Genomic DNA, 19,434 nt, shown 5'->3' with positions numbered 1-19,434 from the left:
TTATAATAAGGCAACCCTTGTTAGACTACTGTATGACCTAGGCTGGGGGCTGGTTGCGAGGGGAACCAACATGTGATGGGGGTTTGAACTTTCAATACTACCCCTACCTCTGAAGAGGGGAGAAAGGCTAAAAGATGAGTTGATTCCCAGTGATAGATGAGGGAATCAATCATGCCTACTTAATAATAACTCCATAAAGCCCCAAAAGGACTGAGTCCAGAGAACTTCTGGGCTGCTGAGCATGTGGAGGTGGCTGGAGAATGGCACAACCAGAGGAGGCTCAGAAATTCCACTGGACCCTAAATCTTGCCTTTATGTATTTCTTCCATTTGGCTGTTCATGAATATCCTTTATAAAAAGCCAATAAATGTAAGTAGTGTTTCCCTCAGTTCTTTGAGCCACTGTAGCAAATTAAACCCAAAGAGGGATCATGGGAACCCTAATTCATAGCCAGTCTGAAGCACCATTACAACCATGAGCTATTATCAATTTACACCTGAAACAGGGTAGGCAGTCTGGTGGGCTGAGTCTTATCTCTGGGATCTGAAGCTATCTCCAGGTAGGTAATGTCAGAACAGAAATTATAAGAGGCCCAGCTGGTATCTGCTGGGAACTGCTTGCTTAGTGTATGGGGAAAATCCCACACATTTTGGTTACCAGAGGTTAGTGTTTTGAATTGGGTGTGGTAGTGTGTGAAGGGAGAAGGAAAAGTCAGCTTTGTCCCCCCTATCTCAAAGATGGCTGATCACTTCCTTCTCTGAATTCCAGTGAATTCATTGTCCTCAATATTCAGTTTAAATCTTAATTATATACAATATTTTATCTTGCTCAATTTGCTCTAGGTAAGTACATACTCTCTCTAGATTCTCCAAGAAGAGAAAGCCTTATCTTTACTTGACTCCTCTTTCTCAGGAAGCCAAGGACAAAAGGTCCTTCATCAAAAAAACAAAAACAAAACAAAATGATTAGTTAGCAAATTCATGTTCATAAAGAGCTCAGAGGCTGGCAGAGGGACCCAAGCGGTAGAGGTGGTAGAGGAGCTGCCTAGAAAACTCAAACCCCCAATACTGCCAAAGCCGACAAGATAAGGTTCATAGAATTTAATTAAGAACAGAATTCTTGAAAACAAGTACAAAGACGTGCAAGTCTAGATTTTTACTTTTCTAAATATTTCATCTATTTTTCATAAGTGAAATCAAAAGTGGTAAATATAAATATCAATACCTTTCCAGATTAAGAAAATGTGATATATATATATATTTATATATTTGTGCACACATTATACACACACACACACACACACACACAATGGAGTCTTATTCAGCCATAAGGAAGAATAAAACCATGTGGTTTGAAGGTAAATGTATACAATTGGAGAACATTGTGTTAAGTGAAGTTAGCCAGGCTCAGAAAGACAAAGGATGCATGTTTTTTCTCATAAGTGGGAAACAGACCCAGTACAAATACAAACAAAATTATGAAAAATGGGTCAGGCTAAGGGGAGGTCATTAACAGGAGAGAGAGAGTAAAAGAAGGAAGTTAAATAGGTCAATATGGTTGATGTACTTTCTATACAATAATGAATATAGAACTTTTAAACCTGTTGAAATCACCATAAGAAGAGGACTAAAGGAGAAAGGAGAAAAATAGAGGGCATGAGCCAATTCGGGTTGTAATACATATATACATGGAAATGTCACTATGAAATTCCATGTACAGCTATCCTAAACAAATAAAAATGACTGTTTTTCAAAAATGGAGGACAGGAAGGCAAATCAGGTTCTCTCTGGGGTTGGTACCAGTGGGAGGGGGAGGATATAAGGAAAAGGTGAAGGAGGATGAATGTGGTGGCAATCTTATTTACTCATGTATGAACATGGAAAAATGAGACATGTTGAAACTATTCCAAGAATGGGGAGAGAAGGGGATAAAGGAGGATGATGGAGGGGGTGAATTCAACTATGATTATTGTAAGAACTTTTGTAAATGTCACAATGTACCCCCTGCATAACTCTACTATGACAATTAAATAAATAAATACTTAATGCCTTTCTTCAAACTACAATTTAAATTATGTATTCAAAACTTCCAGGGGGAAAAGAGAGGGGAAATGTTATCATCATTGCCTTGAAGGAAGATAAAACTCTTAATTTGACATATAATAAATTACACTGGTTTCTAGATGAATTGTCCCTCTCTATAGCATTTTGAAACAAGAGAAAGGGACCAGGAACACGTTTCTTCCTCCAGGTTTCAAAACCAAAACAGATCTAACGATACAAGCCCAATCCCTCAGTGAATACAATTACGAAGAGTCTAGCTGCTCAAGATCAATTTATAATCAGAGCATCAAGTCACACTGTATGAAAATGTCAGTGCTTGCACAGCCTTGATGAGCTAAGATTGAATGCATGGGCCAGTTTATCATATTATCTCAACTGCCCTCTTCAGAGCTGGCAGGCCCAATTTGAGTACCAAGAGAATTTCACTCTGAAATTCTCTTGCATCTGAAAAAAGAATCACCCAAGCCAAGGATGGTTTTTATTACTAGTTTTTCTTAACAGAAATAAATGCATAGAAAACATGCAATATAAACATTTTCTCAAAATCAAGTGGTCCTAGATATATGTTTCTACAACATTCTCCTCTATGGTATCTAAAAATAAAACTCTTGGTAGGATTTAAGAGATATTTTTGCTGTTAGGAATATCTACCTGTTTTCCCTCATATGTAGAAGCTAGACCTTTAAATTAAATGTACACATAAACACATACATAATTTTATATTCATATTCATATAAATTTATAAACATATATATGTATATATATATTGAGACAGAGAACAAGATTATATTAGTAGGGCTATCTGAGGGGATGATAGGAGGCAGAAAAGGAAAAGAAAATGTTAGAGAATGAAAAATACTGAATCATCCTATTTGTACATGAATATAACACAATGAACCATAAACTGGTGAGTAATAGGGAAGCATGGTGATAGAGAAAGAGTAAGTAATGGGGGCTTCATCTGATTAAAGCATGATATGCACATGTATAAAATGCCAATGCAAAACCCCCTTGAACTATTAATATATACTCTTAAAAGACTGAAGGGCAGGAGGACAAAACAAGGTCTTTTCCCAGGATGGTTACCAGTAGGAGGGGGGAGGGCATAAGAAAAGGGTCAATGAAGGTGAATATGGTGGACGTATTTTGTATTCATATATGAAAATAGAAGAATGAAACCTGTTGAAATTGTTCTAAGAAGTTGGGGAGATAGAGGAGGGAGAACAATGGAGGGGTGAATCTAACTAAGATATATTATAAACACATATGTAAATATCACAATGTGTCCCCCTGTAGCTATTATATGCTAATAAAAAAGAATATGTGTCATTTGATCACAGTGTAAAATGCATATCAAACATTAGTACACAGTCCCTCTTTATTTCTGTTTGAGTCAGGGTAGGAATGCAAGGGAAATTACACCAGAAGCTTCTATAAGTAAGTAGAAAGGGCACACTTATCTGATACTAATCCTCCATGCTGTTTCATTTAATTCTCCTACTTCCATCAAAACAACTGATTTGAAAAATGATTTTTAAAAATCTACATCCAGGTGGGATGGCTCATGCCTGTAATTCAAGCTACCCTGGACACAGATCACAGTTTGAGGTCAGCCCTAGCAAAAAGTTAGCCAAATTCCATCTCAGTCAGTAAGTCGGACATGGTGGTGTACAGCCATGGTCCCAGCTATGCAGGAGGCATAGATAGCAGAATCACAGTTTGAAAACAAGAGATCTTATCTGAAAAATAACTAAAGCAAAAGAACTGGGGGTGTGGCTTATGTGGTTGAGCACCTGCCTAGTAAATGCAAGGCTCTGAGTTCAAATCCCAGTACCTTCTCCCATCCACCGAAAAAAAAAAAACTTTTATTGTAAAGCAAAATTTCCTCCCTACTTTGGCTGGTATGAAAATGACCAATTCATAATTTTAAAGCTTGCTTCTTTCACACATTGTAATAAGTTCTCTGCCCACTATTCAGTAGCGAGTAGCCTCATTCTACCTCAGTCTGCCTCAGCCTCTGACAGACCAGTGAGTTAACTCATTCATTCTCCTAGTCAAGGGTATGCCCCCTCATTGAATAAATGTTCAAGTTCACTTCTTTGATTCTTTCAAAAAAAGATTTTCACTGAAAAATCCTGAATTCTGTAAAAGAAAATGCATTTTCTTACAATTTAAAAATAGTCATGCAGTCATCTGTCCACTTCCACAGAACCCTCGGTTGAGGACCTTGGGTAGAGAGTTTCATTTTTATTACATAGTTCTCCATTGGCTTGAAGCCGCTCTGTCCTGGGGATCAACAGGCTTTCCTGCATTTCTCTGCTTCGAGACCCACTCAAGTGTGGGACACACAGTCCCCTTAAAGCCTCTGTACTTTCTCTTCCACACAAAGGATATTTTATCAGACACCTGCTGGACGGCCTCCAGCTGAAGTCTCAGCTACACACCATGTTTACCATTCTCGCTCTACGTGGGGTAAGTCCTCATTCTCCAAGGACTGGACACATTGCTTCCTGACAATCAAATATGGCCTGGTAGATTATTACTTCAGTCCTGGTTTAGGGAGGGTTTCTGGAGAACTTGTTATCACTGTCATCACTTGAAGTTGCTGATCTGGTGAGGATAGCCATGTCACTGTCGCCTGGTCGTGGGGTTGGGGGGGTCTGTCTTGAGAAGGTTCTGCTGTTTTCTTCCTTGGGGAGCAGTTTCCTTCATCCCTCCTTAAAAAGCTGTTATCCATCAGTCCTGGATTCCAAGGTGACTGCAAAGTGGCTAAAGAGAGAACAGCTCAGAACAAAGACAGATACAAAATAGAGACAGGGAGGTCAGACTTTTCTCTTGCTTTTAGCTAATTCATGGGCCAAGTAAGGAGTCAGTGCTTTTCAGCAAAACAGTTTAAGTACCTGTCATACCATCTTCCCAGTGTTTCAAAGACAAGAACCTCCACAAACAGTTGTTGGCAGTTTCATGGTGTAAAGAAATACTCATCCAATAGTAAAACCGAGTTCTTAAAATATGGACAAATGACATATAATTCAGCTCTTAATTTCATGAGGGTTTCTCTAGTCCCATAACTTCTAGTCAATCTATCAATCTCTCTCTCTCACTCTCTCTCTCTCTCTCTCTCTCTCTCTCTCTCTCTTTCAGTTCACTGTCTATAGGGTTCACTAGTGAGTTCACTATCTAGAGAGAGTTCACTAGTGACTTTACTCTCTAGTGAGTGAGAGAGAGAGAGAGAGAGAGAGAGAGAGAGAGAGGCTAACTCCAGAATCTAGATCTAGATTTTTAATCACTATGCTTTACCATAGCTAAACACACACACACACACACAGAGCAAAATCTTGGTATGACCATATATTGGCATATTATGCAGCTCAGAAAAGTAATAAGGCACTCAATATTAACTAATGTTAATTATCTCCAAGATGTGTCACCTAAACTGAAAAAACCCAAGCTGCTTATAATGTATGATCTCATGTGTGTGAAAGAGGAAAAGTAAGTACGATTGTAACAGGAGAGGGGAAACTGGGGATGTGGCATCAGTGACAGAACACTTGCTCTTATCATTTTATACTGTGTGGTTTTTTCCATGCACATATTGTGTTAAACAAATTAAAAATTACTATTTCAAAAAATTCCACCTCCATTACACTAGTCATCAGAACTCCAGAAAGGGCTCTTTCTACGTAACTGTGGCAAAATTGGACTCTGAGACTTGAAACATAACCTCTGGGTTATGAAGAAAGTGACCCTAAGAGACTGACTTAAAGATAAAGGTCACCCAAGTTTGCATGAATACTCCTTCCATCTTCCAGAATCTTTGTCCTAATTATTTGATAAAAAAAAATCTGCAGAGAATAATAGAAAAGTCAGAGAAGCCTCATCACCATTCCCGCCACTATATGGTCTCTTTCAACATAAGCACTAAGTCCTCCCAAATTTCACATTTGGGAACTTGTTCTCACTTGTTGAGAAGTGAGGCCATTGGGCTGTGATTGGCTCAGACTCTGCCCTCTAAGTGTATGAATCTGTTTTCTGCTTTGTTATGAAATCAGTTCTTTCTGACTTGCCTTGTGATGCTCTCTGCCATGCTAGGACACAGCACAAAGATGCTGAGAAAATTGAACTTCCCAGCCTCTGAAACTGTGCACTCCACAGGCATCTATAAATTGTCCAGTATGCACTAATCCATCAGAGCCACAGAAAATGGACTAAGGTAAACACTACCACGGAACCCATATATCAAAAATTAACTGTCACTTAAGTCTTATTGTTAAAAAATTGTACCTGATGGCAGTGAAGTCAAGGCCAAGCCAAAGGGCATTGATTGTGAACAATCAATGATAGCAATCTGTCATTAAACTGATGCTAACTAGTGCCCCAGAGTCCACAGTCAAGGGTGCTGTCACTCATAGTTGTGAACAGTTGTCAGGAGCCTGGATTCTACCACTGGCTCTGCCACTAGCTTGTCATGCGATCATGGACAAGGAAACATGGCTTCACCTCCCGGAGCCTAACTTTCTCCACCTATAAACGTCTACAGTGCCAGAATATAGGTGTTAGAGCAAACAAAAGGGAAGCCATGTTAGAACTGGACCTCCAACCCTTGAAGGTGACTTACTGGAAACTCTCCACCCGGTCCTAAAGAAATTTACTAGAAACTCCCACCTGGCCTAGAAGAAATGACCTACCCAGGAGGGTCAGAGGGCCATTGAAGATTTTCCAGCTTAGTGACCTTCCTGGGACTTCTCTACCAACCTCCCATATCTACCCCCAGTCTATAAGCGGCTAGAGCTCCAGCTCTTCCCAAATAAACCCTGTGCTGGTGTTTGAGCCTGTCTCCCACCACTCTTTCATTCCAACCCTTAGGTGTTATGGTTTGGAAATGAAAGCGTTAAAGGCCCAAGTGTTAAAAGCTTGATTCTTAACCAAGCACTATTGGGAAGTGATGGTATCTTTAAAATATGGAGCCACCTTAGAAGAAGTTTCATTGGGAGCTTGCCCTGCAGGGGATATTGGGATCCTGGTCTTTTCCTTTCATGTCCTGGCCATGGGATAAGCAGCTTCATTCTACCATCCATGCCCCATCACAATGTTCTGTATCGCCCAAGTCTCCAAAACAACAGAGCCACCCAACCATTCACTGAAACCTTTAAAACCATGAGCCTAAATAGAATAACCATTTAAATATTTCTTTCATTAAAGCAGACTGTCTCAGGAATTCTGTCAAGTGACGGAATGCTCAGTAACACAGTGGGTTTCAAATCATTAGAGTCATAAAATCAACTGGGTAGGTCAAAGCAGAAATTTGAAAGATATACTAAAAAAAGAATGGGAAATTTCAGACTATATTTTTCATAGGAAGGTTAAATATCTTGGTAGATTTTGTTTCAGTTACATGTGTGAATATGCTGTATCTCTGTGTTCATGTCATCAGCAGCAAGAGAACAATGCACAATAGGAAACATCAGCAAATAACCCACATGAAGGATTTTTTTTTAAAGCTTTAGTGTAAGTCATGTGGGTAGACACTAAGTAATGATGCCAAGTTTGCCTTATACTGTATATCACAGCCATCTATCTGAAAGCCATGGGAGTAGACAGTCTCCAAGCTCTTTTTAAACTTGGGGTTTTATAAGTCAACTAGAGATAGTATTATTTAGTAAAGTTTAAAAATTAAGCAAGTCTGGATTTGAACCCTTGCTCTGTCACTTACAGCAGTGAGGATTAGTGTAAGTCAGCCTTCCTTGGTCTTGATCTCTTTTGCATTCAGTAAAGATCCCACTAAGAGAGTTGGATGTCTGAGACAAGGAAAAAAGGAAAGAGATGTCACTTTTCCTCTTGCCTTTCTATGTTGCTTCTCAGAATTTTCTTGTTCAGACTATCAACTTTTTTCTAGTTAATTCGAGTTATTTTTTATTATCTTTGAGGTGATTTCTTAAAGCCCCTACCAATGACTGCATCATTGGGTTTCTGGGTATGTGAGATAAGAGAAAAGCATGTACAGAGCTTAGAACCATGCGGGCACAGGGAAGGTTCTCAATAAATGGCAACAGTGACAGTAACAGAAGTAGTAGGTAGTGTCAGTGGTGGGGCTAGAAAAATGTATCCTCAATGTAGGCTAAAAAGCCTTTGAAAAGAAGTGATGGTGTGTATCTGTAATCCCAGCTACTCAGAAAGAGAAGGCAGGAGGACTGTGCTAAAGGCAGACTAGACAAAGTTGTCAAGGCTCCATCTCAAAAACAAAAAGTGCTGGGTGTGACTCAAGTGAAAGACTGGTTGCCTAGCATAAACAAGACCCTGGATTCAAACCCTGGTGCCACAAAAAAAAAAAAAGGAAAGGAAAATAAAGGAAGGGAGGAAGGGAAAGAGGAGGGGAAGGAAAGAAGGAAGGAAGGAAGTGTAAGAATCAGCTTAGATTGGGTCTTTTCTATCAAAGAATTTAACCAGTAACCACAACTATTAAAAATGTTAGTCTCACTAACTCATTTCCAATATGCTGGTTTCATGGACTCTGCTTAACCTGATAAAACTTTCTATTAAGAAAAAAGGGTTGCTTTCCTTAGCGAGGCAAATTCTTGTTTTCACTAGATGCCCTGATTCCAGAGCTGATAACCTAAGACAGTTATGGCTTTCCTGAACTTTTAAACTTCTTTGTCTCCAAAGTCCCTTTCTATGACCTGTCCCCTTGACAATTAGACAACCACACAGACTGTGAACCTGAAACCTTCCTAATCCAGGCTAGGGGCAGCACTGCATTAGAGATAAAACCCAAGCAGACTTCCTGTCTGGTGTGCTTGCTTCCCAGACTCTTTTTTGGGTGCACACCCTACTGCAGAAGTAAACTTTGCCTTGCCTATTGACTTCTGAGTTGTGTTGTCTCTTTTGTGACACCTCAGTATCTTAAAGATATTGCTAACAGAAGGAAGGGAGGGAAGGGAAGAGGGAATAGGGGGAGGGAAGAAAGGATAAGAGAAAGGAAAGAGAAGAAAAGAATGGAAAGGAAAGGATAGAAAAAAAGGAGAGGGTAAAATATTAAGTCCAGATGACTATGATGTCCCACTCAGGAGAAGTTTGAGTTTCAATATAAGACCAAAGAAAAATCTAAATTAAATCCAAATAAATTAGCTTTTTTAATCTTAATTTTTATTTATTAGCATATAATAGTTTTACAGTGGGGATACATTGTGGCATTTACACATGTATTTACAATATATCTTAATTGGATTCACCCCCCTCCATCATTTTCCCTCACCATGTTTCATTATTTTATTTTCATACACAAATGCAAAGCACACCCACCATATTCACCAACCTTCCCCTCTCCATTTACCTCACCCCTCCCATTGGTTTCCTCCACCAAACAAGATTTGTTTTATGTTCCCTTCTTTCACTTTTTTAAGTACATATTGATTGCTCAAGGGGGGTTTGCCTTGGTATGTCTCACACACACACGCACGAATGCACACACACACACACACACACACACACACACATATATATACTGGACTGTAATAAGATTAACCCCATCTAAGTAAGAAATTAGCTTTTAATGGAAGGCTTTTGGGGACCCAGCCAAGGTTGGAAAGGAAGCAATTTTTGGAGGTGATGTAGGAACAGAAAGGCATTTGTCCCTTACACTCAATCCTTAGATATCAAATCAAAAACAACACCAAAATCCCAGACAGAATTATGGCTGAAAAGCAAGGGGAATCACTCTCTGTGCCTTCTCTCCTTGAATCATCACAATCCTGTTATTTTGGGTTGATTTGGAGAGCCTTTTGGGATTCAGGGAAGGTGCTAGGCTGAGATGTTTCTGCTGCCCTGTCAGCGTTGATTATAATGTTTCCAGAGGATCATCCACAATATATCGCATCACTGATCTGTGTCTCACTGTCTCCATAATATTGACACCATGTGATAAAGATCTGTGTGTTAACAACGTCCCAGTACATTGCACACATTTCTGTGTCTGAGACATGTTTAGGCTGATTCATTTAGTCACACTCCAGAGCATCCTAGAGGAAGAAGAAAGGTCCCAAGGTGACTGCTTTCTACCCAAAGTGTTAAGAAGAAATGGGGCAAACACAACAAGGAGATTGGACTTTGAGCACATGATAAAAGCGAGAGCACACAAGGGAGGGGTAAGGATAGGTAAGACACCTAAAAAATTAGCTAGCATTTGTTGCCCTTAACACAGAGAAATTAAATCAGCTACCTTAAAAACAACTTAGGCCAATAGGAAAAGGGGACCAGGAACTAGAAAAAAGGTGAGATCAAAAAGAATTAACCTAGAAGGTAACACCCACGCACAGGAAATCAAAGTGAGTCAATGCCCTGTATAGCTATCCTTATCTCAACCAGCAAAACCCCTTGTTCCTTCCTATTATTGCTTATACTCTCTCTACAACAAAATTAGAAATAAGGGCAAAATAGTTTCTGCTGGGTATTGAGAGGGTGGGAGGGAGAGGGAGGGGGCGGAGTGGTGGAGGGCAGGGGGGAGAAATGACCCAAGCCTTGTATGCACATATGAATAATAAAACAATAAAAAAAATAAATGGGGGGCATGATCAAATCCACTCCTGTGCCAAAGACCCTGTGCCAGCAGCAGGGCAATGAACCTCCATGCTTCCTAATTCTTGAGAAGTCACACACAAGAACATCACAGGAAGCCCCAGGCAGTGGGTCATGCTTAAAAATCAAAGTGCTCGGGAGGCTGAGATTGAAAGGATCAGGGTTCATAGCCAGCCCAGGTAAAAAGTTATTAATAAGACCCTATCTCAACCAATAAAAGCTGGGTGTGGAAACATTTGCCTGTTATTCCAACTATATGGGAGGTGTAACTAGAAGGATCATAGTCCAGGTCAGCCTGGCCAAAGTTTGAGTCCCTATTCAAAAAGCAACTAAAGCAAAAAGGGCCAGGGGTGTGGCTCAAGTGGTAGAGTGCCTGTTTAACAAGTTCAAGGCTCTGTGTTCAAATTCCAGTACTGTCAAAAAAATAAAAAGGAAAAAACAAGAACATCACAGCAAGATCCCCGTCAAGACACATTTCCTCCTTGGAGAAGTAGACTGGGAGTCCCAGATGTTCATAGGGCCTTGCTAACATTAAGACCTGCCAAGATAATCTCCCAAAGACCTTTTTGACATTTGGAGTCTGCCCCCATGGGCAAAGCCTTTCAGTCCTGCTTCCTTCCCTTTTGACAGGAGTTTTATCTTGGAATGTTGCAGGAGGCATGCAGAGCTTGCAAGCAGACCTTCAAAGCAAACAAGTAGCTCACCACGGATGTGTTAATCACTTTCAGCTGTCCATTTAGAGTCCCGGGCTAGCAGCCAGGAACCGCTGGCTCTCATGCTGCCTCTGGCACTACTTTGCTGGGTGACCTCAGGCAAGTCCCTTTCCATCTCTGAGCCTCAAGTTCCTCCTGTGTCCTTCAAGCTGGTAGGTCTAGATTATCTCTAACCTTGGCTCTCACTACAGAAGCCTATTAATTTCTCAAACTTTTGGGCTGAGAAACAAATGTGTCTTTCTGAGCAACTAATTAAATGTACAGATAAAATCACATTAACTTATAAATCAGAATGTCCCTTCTAATTACATCTTAAGCAACATCAAAATGGAACTTGCCCAAAGCTACCAATGGAGTTAATCAACAAATAGTGATGCTATTACACTGCTCTTCTATGAGGTACCTCTGGGGACATGTTCTACCTGATGGGTTTCAATTCCAACATTTGGATGTCTTTTCTTTTGGAGAAAAAGGACAATGGCCACTTTTTCTGGGCCACACAGAATTAGCTCAAAGTTTCACTTAGTCATCCAAAAATGTCTTTGTACACTTTCTATATGTCCTTGAGGGCTTCAGATACAATTTCCAATAGGATCAGGTGCATGAACTTTATATTCAGACACAGAAAAGTAAAGAGACAGGTATACTATGGCTTAAATGAAGGAGCACAACATAAAGGCATCTAACCCAGCCCTGGAGGAATTTCACAAAGACACAAGTCCTATGCTGAGACCTTAGCAGGTAGGAGTCAGCCAAGAAATAGCATCAGGGGACAGATCCATAGCAACTCTTCCCAACTGCTGAAAAAAAAGCAAAAGCTATTATTCGAAGATAATTAAACCACCTAACCATTGTCCCAAAGTGCAAAAGATTTCCACTATTCTAGCTGACATTCTATGCAGTGGGTTCCACTAAAATACAAACCAAATTGTACACATGAAACACTGACTTAAAGTATAAGGAAGGAGCAATGAGTTGCATCAATGCAACAGGAAAGATGAGAGGGAGTTTAGCAGGGTAGATCTTGGTTCAGAGTTTTAGGATTGTGTGATTCAGGTAAGCTGCTGGCCCTCCTAGATGTTGGTGTTATCCTTGGTTGAATGGAGCCTGGCACATGGAAAATGTTTAACACATAATATAACAGCACTAACTACAGGTGCACCAGAGCTTTGCTGAGAACTTTAGTCACTCAAAAAGGTAAAGCTTTACAACAAACCCTGACAAATTGTTAATGTCTTCAACTTCCAGCCAGAGAAAGGGAAACTTGGCAAAGTTAAGTAGCCAATTCTGGTTGTAACTTGCAAGTAAGCTGGAGGTAGATGTGACCCCTAGTTGTCCACGCTCAGTGCCCAAGTCTTAATAACTAAGTGCTGTTTTTCACTTTCTACTTCTCCACTGCCAGCCATACCAAAAAAATAAAACAACCCAGCTTATTAAAGATGCAGACATTGTAAATAGAAATTATGCCTCAGTTTGCATTCTATTCACAAATGACTATGGTTATTTAAAATACATGTATCAGACAGTTGCTTATCACAGCTACCTGAGGCTCAATTGTCATCCTTGAATAACAGGTCAGGGTTAAAAGCAACAGATTCAAAAGATAAATTTGGATCTGAAAAGGGAAAGATGACAAAACAGTTTGTACGACAAGATGTCTGGCACCTCTGGCCATTTTTCAATGAAATAGAAAGGAAAAGATGTTGAGGTCACTGAGAAAACAATTTAAGTGGGCCAGAAAGAAACAGAATGTGTGGGATGGCTCCCTTCTACCTGCAGAATGAGGCAGTCATCTATTCTGAGGGCATCAATAGCATAACGATGAAAGGGTCTTTCTTACAAGTACAGCCAGAGCCACTAGACTGGAAGACAGGTTGACAATTTTGACAATGGCACACTGGCCTGGTTCAAAGTGTCGTTTGGGGCTAAATATTTCTACAAGTATCAACACTGATGCTTGAAGGAGCATTTGATGTTTCCTAAATATTTTCTGACTTGGTAAGAGAAAAACAAATAAACAAGTATGACAAACATCCATGTATTTCTTCTTGAAGAGTTTTCAAAGTTGTGGTACTTGGAGAGCTCTCTTGGAGCTGTTTGGAAGAAATCCACAGTGCGAGAATCCAAGAGCTATGGAATAACTGGGGCAAATGGTAATGTGCAGACATAGGCTTGGGGAAAAGACTAAAAATATAGATTTCTGGGCTCTCTGCCCTAAGGTAAGCCTCCAGTGGGTCCAGGAATTGCCCTACCATTTGACTAAGAGACTCATCTGACCTTGATGCTCAACCAGATATAGTAACTATTGGTGAAGGGAGATGGCTGATGGAGATTCCAGAAATCAGGGTACAGGTCCTGCTTCTGGTACATACTGCTATAGGATTTCCAGCAAATCATTTTGGTTTCTTCAGCTCACTAGTCAAGTGGGAGGGAGAGTGCTTGGGAAGGATCTCCAAGAATCTTTTGGCTCTAAAATTGTAAATGGATGCTAGGAGTAAGAGCTCACATTTTACACAGTGAAGGCCTTAGGCTTTGTCATCAACCAACCTGGGCTCAAAAGTCAGCACCACTGCTTTCTAGCTGCTGGACCACAGATAATAACATCCATCTCTGGCCAGTCTCGTCACCTATGAAATGCAGATGATACTAACAAGTGTCTATGGCATAGTTTTTGTGTGAATTAAATAGGCAAATAGTAATAAAGAATGGCCATCATGACACCCTGTTGAACGCTCAGTACCTGTTAACTATATGCATCCCTTGCAAGGTCAACCAGAGGAGCAGGTTGCCTTCCCCCAGAGCTCCTGTGATTAATGAGGTTCACGGAAAGGTAACCCTGGCTGAGCAGCTTCCTTTGGCTTGTCCTTTTGTGAAGAGAAGTTCACAAGAAATGAGCTTTTCAGGGGAGGATGGGATACAAGAGGGAAGTACCAAACTACATCTCTCAGGAGGAAATTCGGGAACACATTAGAGAAGGGTATTATGACCTCTATATCATGTTTCTCAAAGACTGGTAGAGAGGCGACCTGTTTTACAATCAACTCAGGCACTGAAAGCAGCACATTCCTATCCCCATTGGATCAGACTCCCAGCAGAGCACATCCAGTAATGTGCTACCCAGGAGATTCTCCTATAAAGAGTGGTGAGAGAATCCCAAGGCAAAGATGGCTAGTGAAATAGCCCCTAGGCCAAATTCTCCTTTCCTGTTGGGAGGTGCTCTGTGCACTCACCAAGAATCTAAACTTCTAACTTTCTTGTAATCTCTATTGCAGCTAGGTTCTAAGCAGGTGTCCAATTTCTGCATAATTCATACCTCCCTAGAGAAATAAACACTAACCAAGAGCTGGCTACTTAAGGATGTGGATTATGTCAACTTTCTTAGAATGGCAGCGTGGTTTATGAAAATTAAATACAAAAAGCACGTGCTTCTAGCTTCTTCTGCATCCTCTGTTCTTGCACCCTCCCTCATCTCCACCTACTTTTCCATCCTCCCTCACCCTGTCCCTATTTCTGTCCTTTTGTGTTCTCTTCTGTTCTTTCTTCCCATTTCTTTTCCCTCCCTTTCTTTCCTTCCATTTCTTTCTACCATTCTCATTCTTTTGCCCCTCCACCCTATGGCTACTATCTCTCTCTGCTTTCCTCTCCCTTTCCCTCTCCCCCTCCTCTCTTCCCTTCTCTCTCTCTCTCTTTCTCCCCCTTCCTTGCTCTGTTCCCTCCCTCCCTTCTTCCTCCCTCCTTCTCTCTGCTTCTCCCCCTACCCCCTCTGCATCTGTCTCTCTCTCTCTCTCTCTCTCTCTCTCTCTCTCTCTCTCTCTCTCTCATTTTGCTTCTTTTTTCTGGCCCTGTCCACTGTCTATCTCTGTCTATTTGTCATACATAGTACCTCTCTCCCCTTCCAGCATCGAGCCTTCTAACACATTTCTTACAAGGCATGGACCCCATGCTAAATCAGTCAGTGTGTGCCACAATTCAAGGCCTGCAGGTTACTAGCTATTAGGGATCACACACCAGATACCCAGAGTGAGGAGGACCTTCATCTGGAGAAAAACTGAACTTGGGCTAAAAGAATGCAGCAGCAATTACAAAGTAGCAAGGCCAAAGAGCTCTGGTATCCAGAGCCTCCTCTGGAGGAGGAGTCCCTGGGCTCAGTATTAATGCCTGAGGATTCTTGTGCATTTGGAGTGTCCAAAGCACCAGCCTCTTATTAGGGGGTAGGCAGGCTGTGGCAAGGTATCTCCAAGTGTGTGGGGAAAAGCCTTAGCTTCCTGAAATGAAATCTTCGTCAATCTCAAAGCCAACCAACCCCTACAAAACACAAAATCTAAGTAAAATCTGAGTGCCTGCTTTGCATGCAGGGCTCCAGAGGACTCCCTTCTCCCCCACTCCACACACATCCAGCTGCTCCTCTAGCCTGACATCCACCTCTTAAGTATCTCTTTTATAGACATTCAGACCTTCTCCCATGAAGAGGGGTAATTTTTCCCAACCTACAAACTGGCAAACTGAGGGATGTAGCAGTTACACAGCTGACTTTAGAAGCTGCTACTGTGGAGTATCCACAGCTTATTGGTAAGTTGAAAAGAAACTTTTTCAAAAGGCAGATGTGCTCCTCCCAAGACTAGTTACTAGTTTTCCTGGGAGGGGAATTCATCTTCTCTCTCTCTCTCTCTCTCTCTCTCTCTCTCTCTCTCTCTCTCTCCCTGTCTCCACACTCACTCACAGGCACCACCTATACACTCTTAGCTGCCCTTGTCTCAGGATGAAAGTGCAGAAGGCAAGTAAAGAAAACTCCCGCAAAGCTGCTGGTGCTCTTGAAACTCCCCCTCCCACCAGTGGAGTGCAGAGGAGGGAAACTGAGGTCTGGCTCACTGCCCAGCTCAGAGGGCTAGAATCCCCACCACCAGAGGTCTGGCTCACTGCCCAGCTCAGAGGGCTAGAATCCCCACCACCAGGGACCGCGGGGAAGGCTGGGCTGAAGTCTGAGTACCAGCCAAGTCCAAGTCGCCCAGCTGAAAGGCCCCTCAGTTGCCTGCGAGTTGAAACCTCAGTCAGGCACACAATGAGGCCGCTGTTTCCCGACAGGAGGTATTTGGATGCCTCACACAGCCCAAATTGGGCCAGAGAGCAGAGTGCCCATTTCCTCACCCATGTTCAGATGCGCTCCTAGAAGTGGCAGAGTCAGTCAGGGCCCCTGGAGCGAGCGGCTCTCCTCCCCCGCGACAGCTACAGGAAGCCGGTTCTGGCCACCTGTTGGACTCTGAATATCTGGCTGCCCTAAACCTGCATCATGAAACTAGACATCCCTGGTGCCCCATCCCAGTCAGTAACAGAGCAATTGCACTTGTGTCTCTTCCTTCTACTACCTCTCCCGGCCCCTCCCCCCAGGCCTCCTCTCACACACACGCACACACACACACACACTTAATCTCTTAATACCCGCACAGTCTTTTTTCTCTGTAATGAAACGCAGTTTAGCATCTCATAGGGGCTGGGGCTGCCCAAGATCTCCTAGCGCGCCCAGGTGGCTGCGGATCTCCAAGCGTTTACGCAGGGTGCCTGCTTAACGCGCGAGCCGCTGAAAAGCCCCAAATGTCACATTGATGGAGAACAGTCAGTGACCTGGTCTAGGAAGCCCCCTTTCTCCTTGGGAAGTGGAAAGGGACTCCCTCCTTGGTTCTAGAAATGAAAGCAATTGCGGGAAAGCCCGGAAGGCAATAGGGCTGAGTAACCAATGTTGCGTCCAGCTGCCAAACCCAAGATAAGTGCGGAAGACCCAACTTTCTCCCATCATTCCTGCAGGCCACTGGCTGGGGGAAAGGACGCCGCTACGAGCTGGCTACTCACCCCTAGATATAGACGCTGCCCCCACAGGGGACCCAAGCAGATTGTTGCGCGCAGGGTCAGCGAAACGCCTTAGTGTCTCGCTCCTCTCCTGGGCCACGCGGCGAAGGCTACGCGTTCCAAGCCGGGCAGCCGAGGGCAGTCGATGCCATGGGTGGCGAGTTGGCAGAGGGTGCGCCGCCCGGCTGGGGGCGCATTGCTCCCAGGGCTGGCGCAAGCTGAGGAGGGGAGAGGGGCTCCGGGGGAAGTTAGTAGCTCTGGGGCGTTGGGAGGGGCACACTTCGGACTTCGTGCTCGCTCGGGCTCGGGCAGCCCCGCGCGTCCTCCGGGATAGACAAGGTACTTGCAGGTGCAATGGGAACCGGTGCGCACCAGGCGGCTGCCGGAAGCCTCAGCCGGGCGCCGCCTAGAAGAAGCGCAGCGGCATCGCGCTGCCTGGTGCCCTCAGCGGAGGCAAGAGCACAGAGCGAGCGAGCGAGCGAGCCGGGCTGCCTCTTCCCGACTGCGGGCGCGGGCACCCCTTGCTCAGATCCCAGCTCGCTCCAGCCCGCCGCGCCCCTCCTCTCCTTGTCCTCTTCCCTTCCGCTGCTTTGCCGGCTCGCGGAGCTCGGCTGGGGCCAGAAGCTGAGCAGAAGGCGGCCGCAGCTCTCGCAGCATGGAGGGCGATCTCCCCGGTTCCGGCTCCGGCTCCGGCTCAGGCTCGGGCTCCGGCAGCGGCAGCAGTGGCCGCCGCCTCCCGCGCGCCCACGTGCCGGAGCCCCAGTGTGCGCGCTCCGGCTGGCGGGGCTGGAGGGAGCGAGCGAGGGCGAGCCGCGTGGTGGGGGTGGCGGGGAGAGCCTGCAACACGCGCGGCGCAGGGGAAGCTGCCAAGAGGCTCCCGAGGGCACGGAGCTCCTCGCCTGCAGCTCCGGGAAGGCTGGTATGCAAGGCTCCCCCCAGCTCTCCCCTCCCTTTGCAGATCGGAGAGAGCTGGACCGAAACGCGGGGAGGGGCGCTCCACTCCGCAGGATCAGCCACGAGAGGCGGCCCGAGGCAGCTACGCGTCTCTGCCAAAGGGACAGGTTCCAAGTACCTTAAAACCTGCTCCCTATCCCCCGAGGAGAATGAGATTCAGAAGCAGAGTGAGGGAGATGCGGATCCCGATGAAAGCTTGTTCTGGCTTACCCCTTCTTCCTCCAGAGTAAGCACTTTTCCCATTAGCCAAGAGACTCCAAGGGGCTCCCGCCTGCAAGGAGAGAGTTGGCCTGCAAGACCTGCGGAACACCCTCCAATTAGTTGACACATAATTAGGGAACACCACTTTGAAAGGAGGCGGGGAACTATCCTGGAGCCCGTAGACCTCGGTATTTAGGACTGATGTTCCTGCTTTGCCCATAAAAATCAGTCCCTCTCTGGGCCTCCTTGCCTCTATAAAATGAGGGTCTTTTCCAGTATGAGTGAGAGACAAAACAAGTACAAGTGAGAATTTAAAAATCAGAAAGCAATTCAAAACCTACTGGGTAATAGTTCAATGCTAACAAGAAACGATTAAAGTAAGAAAATTTTGCAGTAATGGAAAATGAGATCCCCAAGGAAATTTACAAAATGAGGAAAATGTGCATTCACTGGGCACCACGCGCAGGCACTTGGTGACCATTGTCTCCAATTTTCGTTGCCATAATGAAAAAAATTGAGGCTTGGAGAAGACGAATGGCTTGCCCTTATTCCCACATGTCTGGTTTGGTCAGACCCCAGTCTGGTCTCCTACTGCCAACCCTGTGCTTTTTCTATCACATGCCAATACACAAATTATGCTCAGCATTATCATAAAGAGACATCAGCAAAACGGGGGCGGGGGGCGCTGCAATTCATCCCCCCGCCCCCGGGGGGGGTTCCAAAAAAGACTTCATGAAAGAAGGAGGATTTAAGCAAAATCCCAAAGAGCAGGCAAGATTGGAATCGCTAGAAAAGTCAGATCATTCAAGAGGAAGTGAGGGGTCAAAAGGAAGGATGCCTAGGGATGCACAGGAGTTGGCAACCATGTGTGGCAGGAGCAGAGAGCTTGCCTAGGCAATGGGAGTCATTTACTGAAGGACTTTAAGCAGGAAGAGAAAATCATGAAACCTTCGTTTTCAATCTATCCCTGTGAAGCATGAATGGGAGAGAAATAGAAGTGAGGAGAGAGGAAGGGAATGTCAGGCAAAGAGAACCATTAGGATGTCCAGGCCATAGAAGACTATGGAAGACTGATGAAAGGCGGTGACAGG

At 43.8% G+C, this 19,434-nt stretch overlaps 1 protein-coding gene across 1 annotated transcript in view; it reads right to left on the bottom strand.

Annotated features, from left to right (window-relative positions):
* Window positions 1-17,820, bottom strand: part of Sgcd (sarcoglycan delta) — a 940,103-nt gene extending 922,283 nt beyond the window's left edge. Inside the window, exon 1 of the mRNA XM_074057632.1 lies at window positions 17,192-17,820. The gene's annotated coding sequence lies outside the window, so the exon portion shown is untranslated. The remainder of the gene's footprint in view (window positions 1-17,191) is intronic.
* Window positions 17,821-19,434: the final 1,614 nt, after the last annotated feature.

Source organism: Castor canadensis, chromosome 16 (assembly GCF_047511655.1).
Source record: "Castor canadensis chromosome 16, mCasCan1.hap1v2, whole genome shotgun sequence".
Taxonomy (NCBI): domain Eukaryota; kingdom Metazoa; phylum Chordata; class Mammalia; order Rodentia; family Castoridae; genus Castor; species Castor canadensis.
The sequence above is the reverse complement of the archived record's forward strand: the minus strand, read 5'-3'. Positions and strand labels throughout refer to the sequence as shown.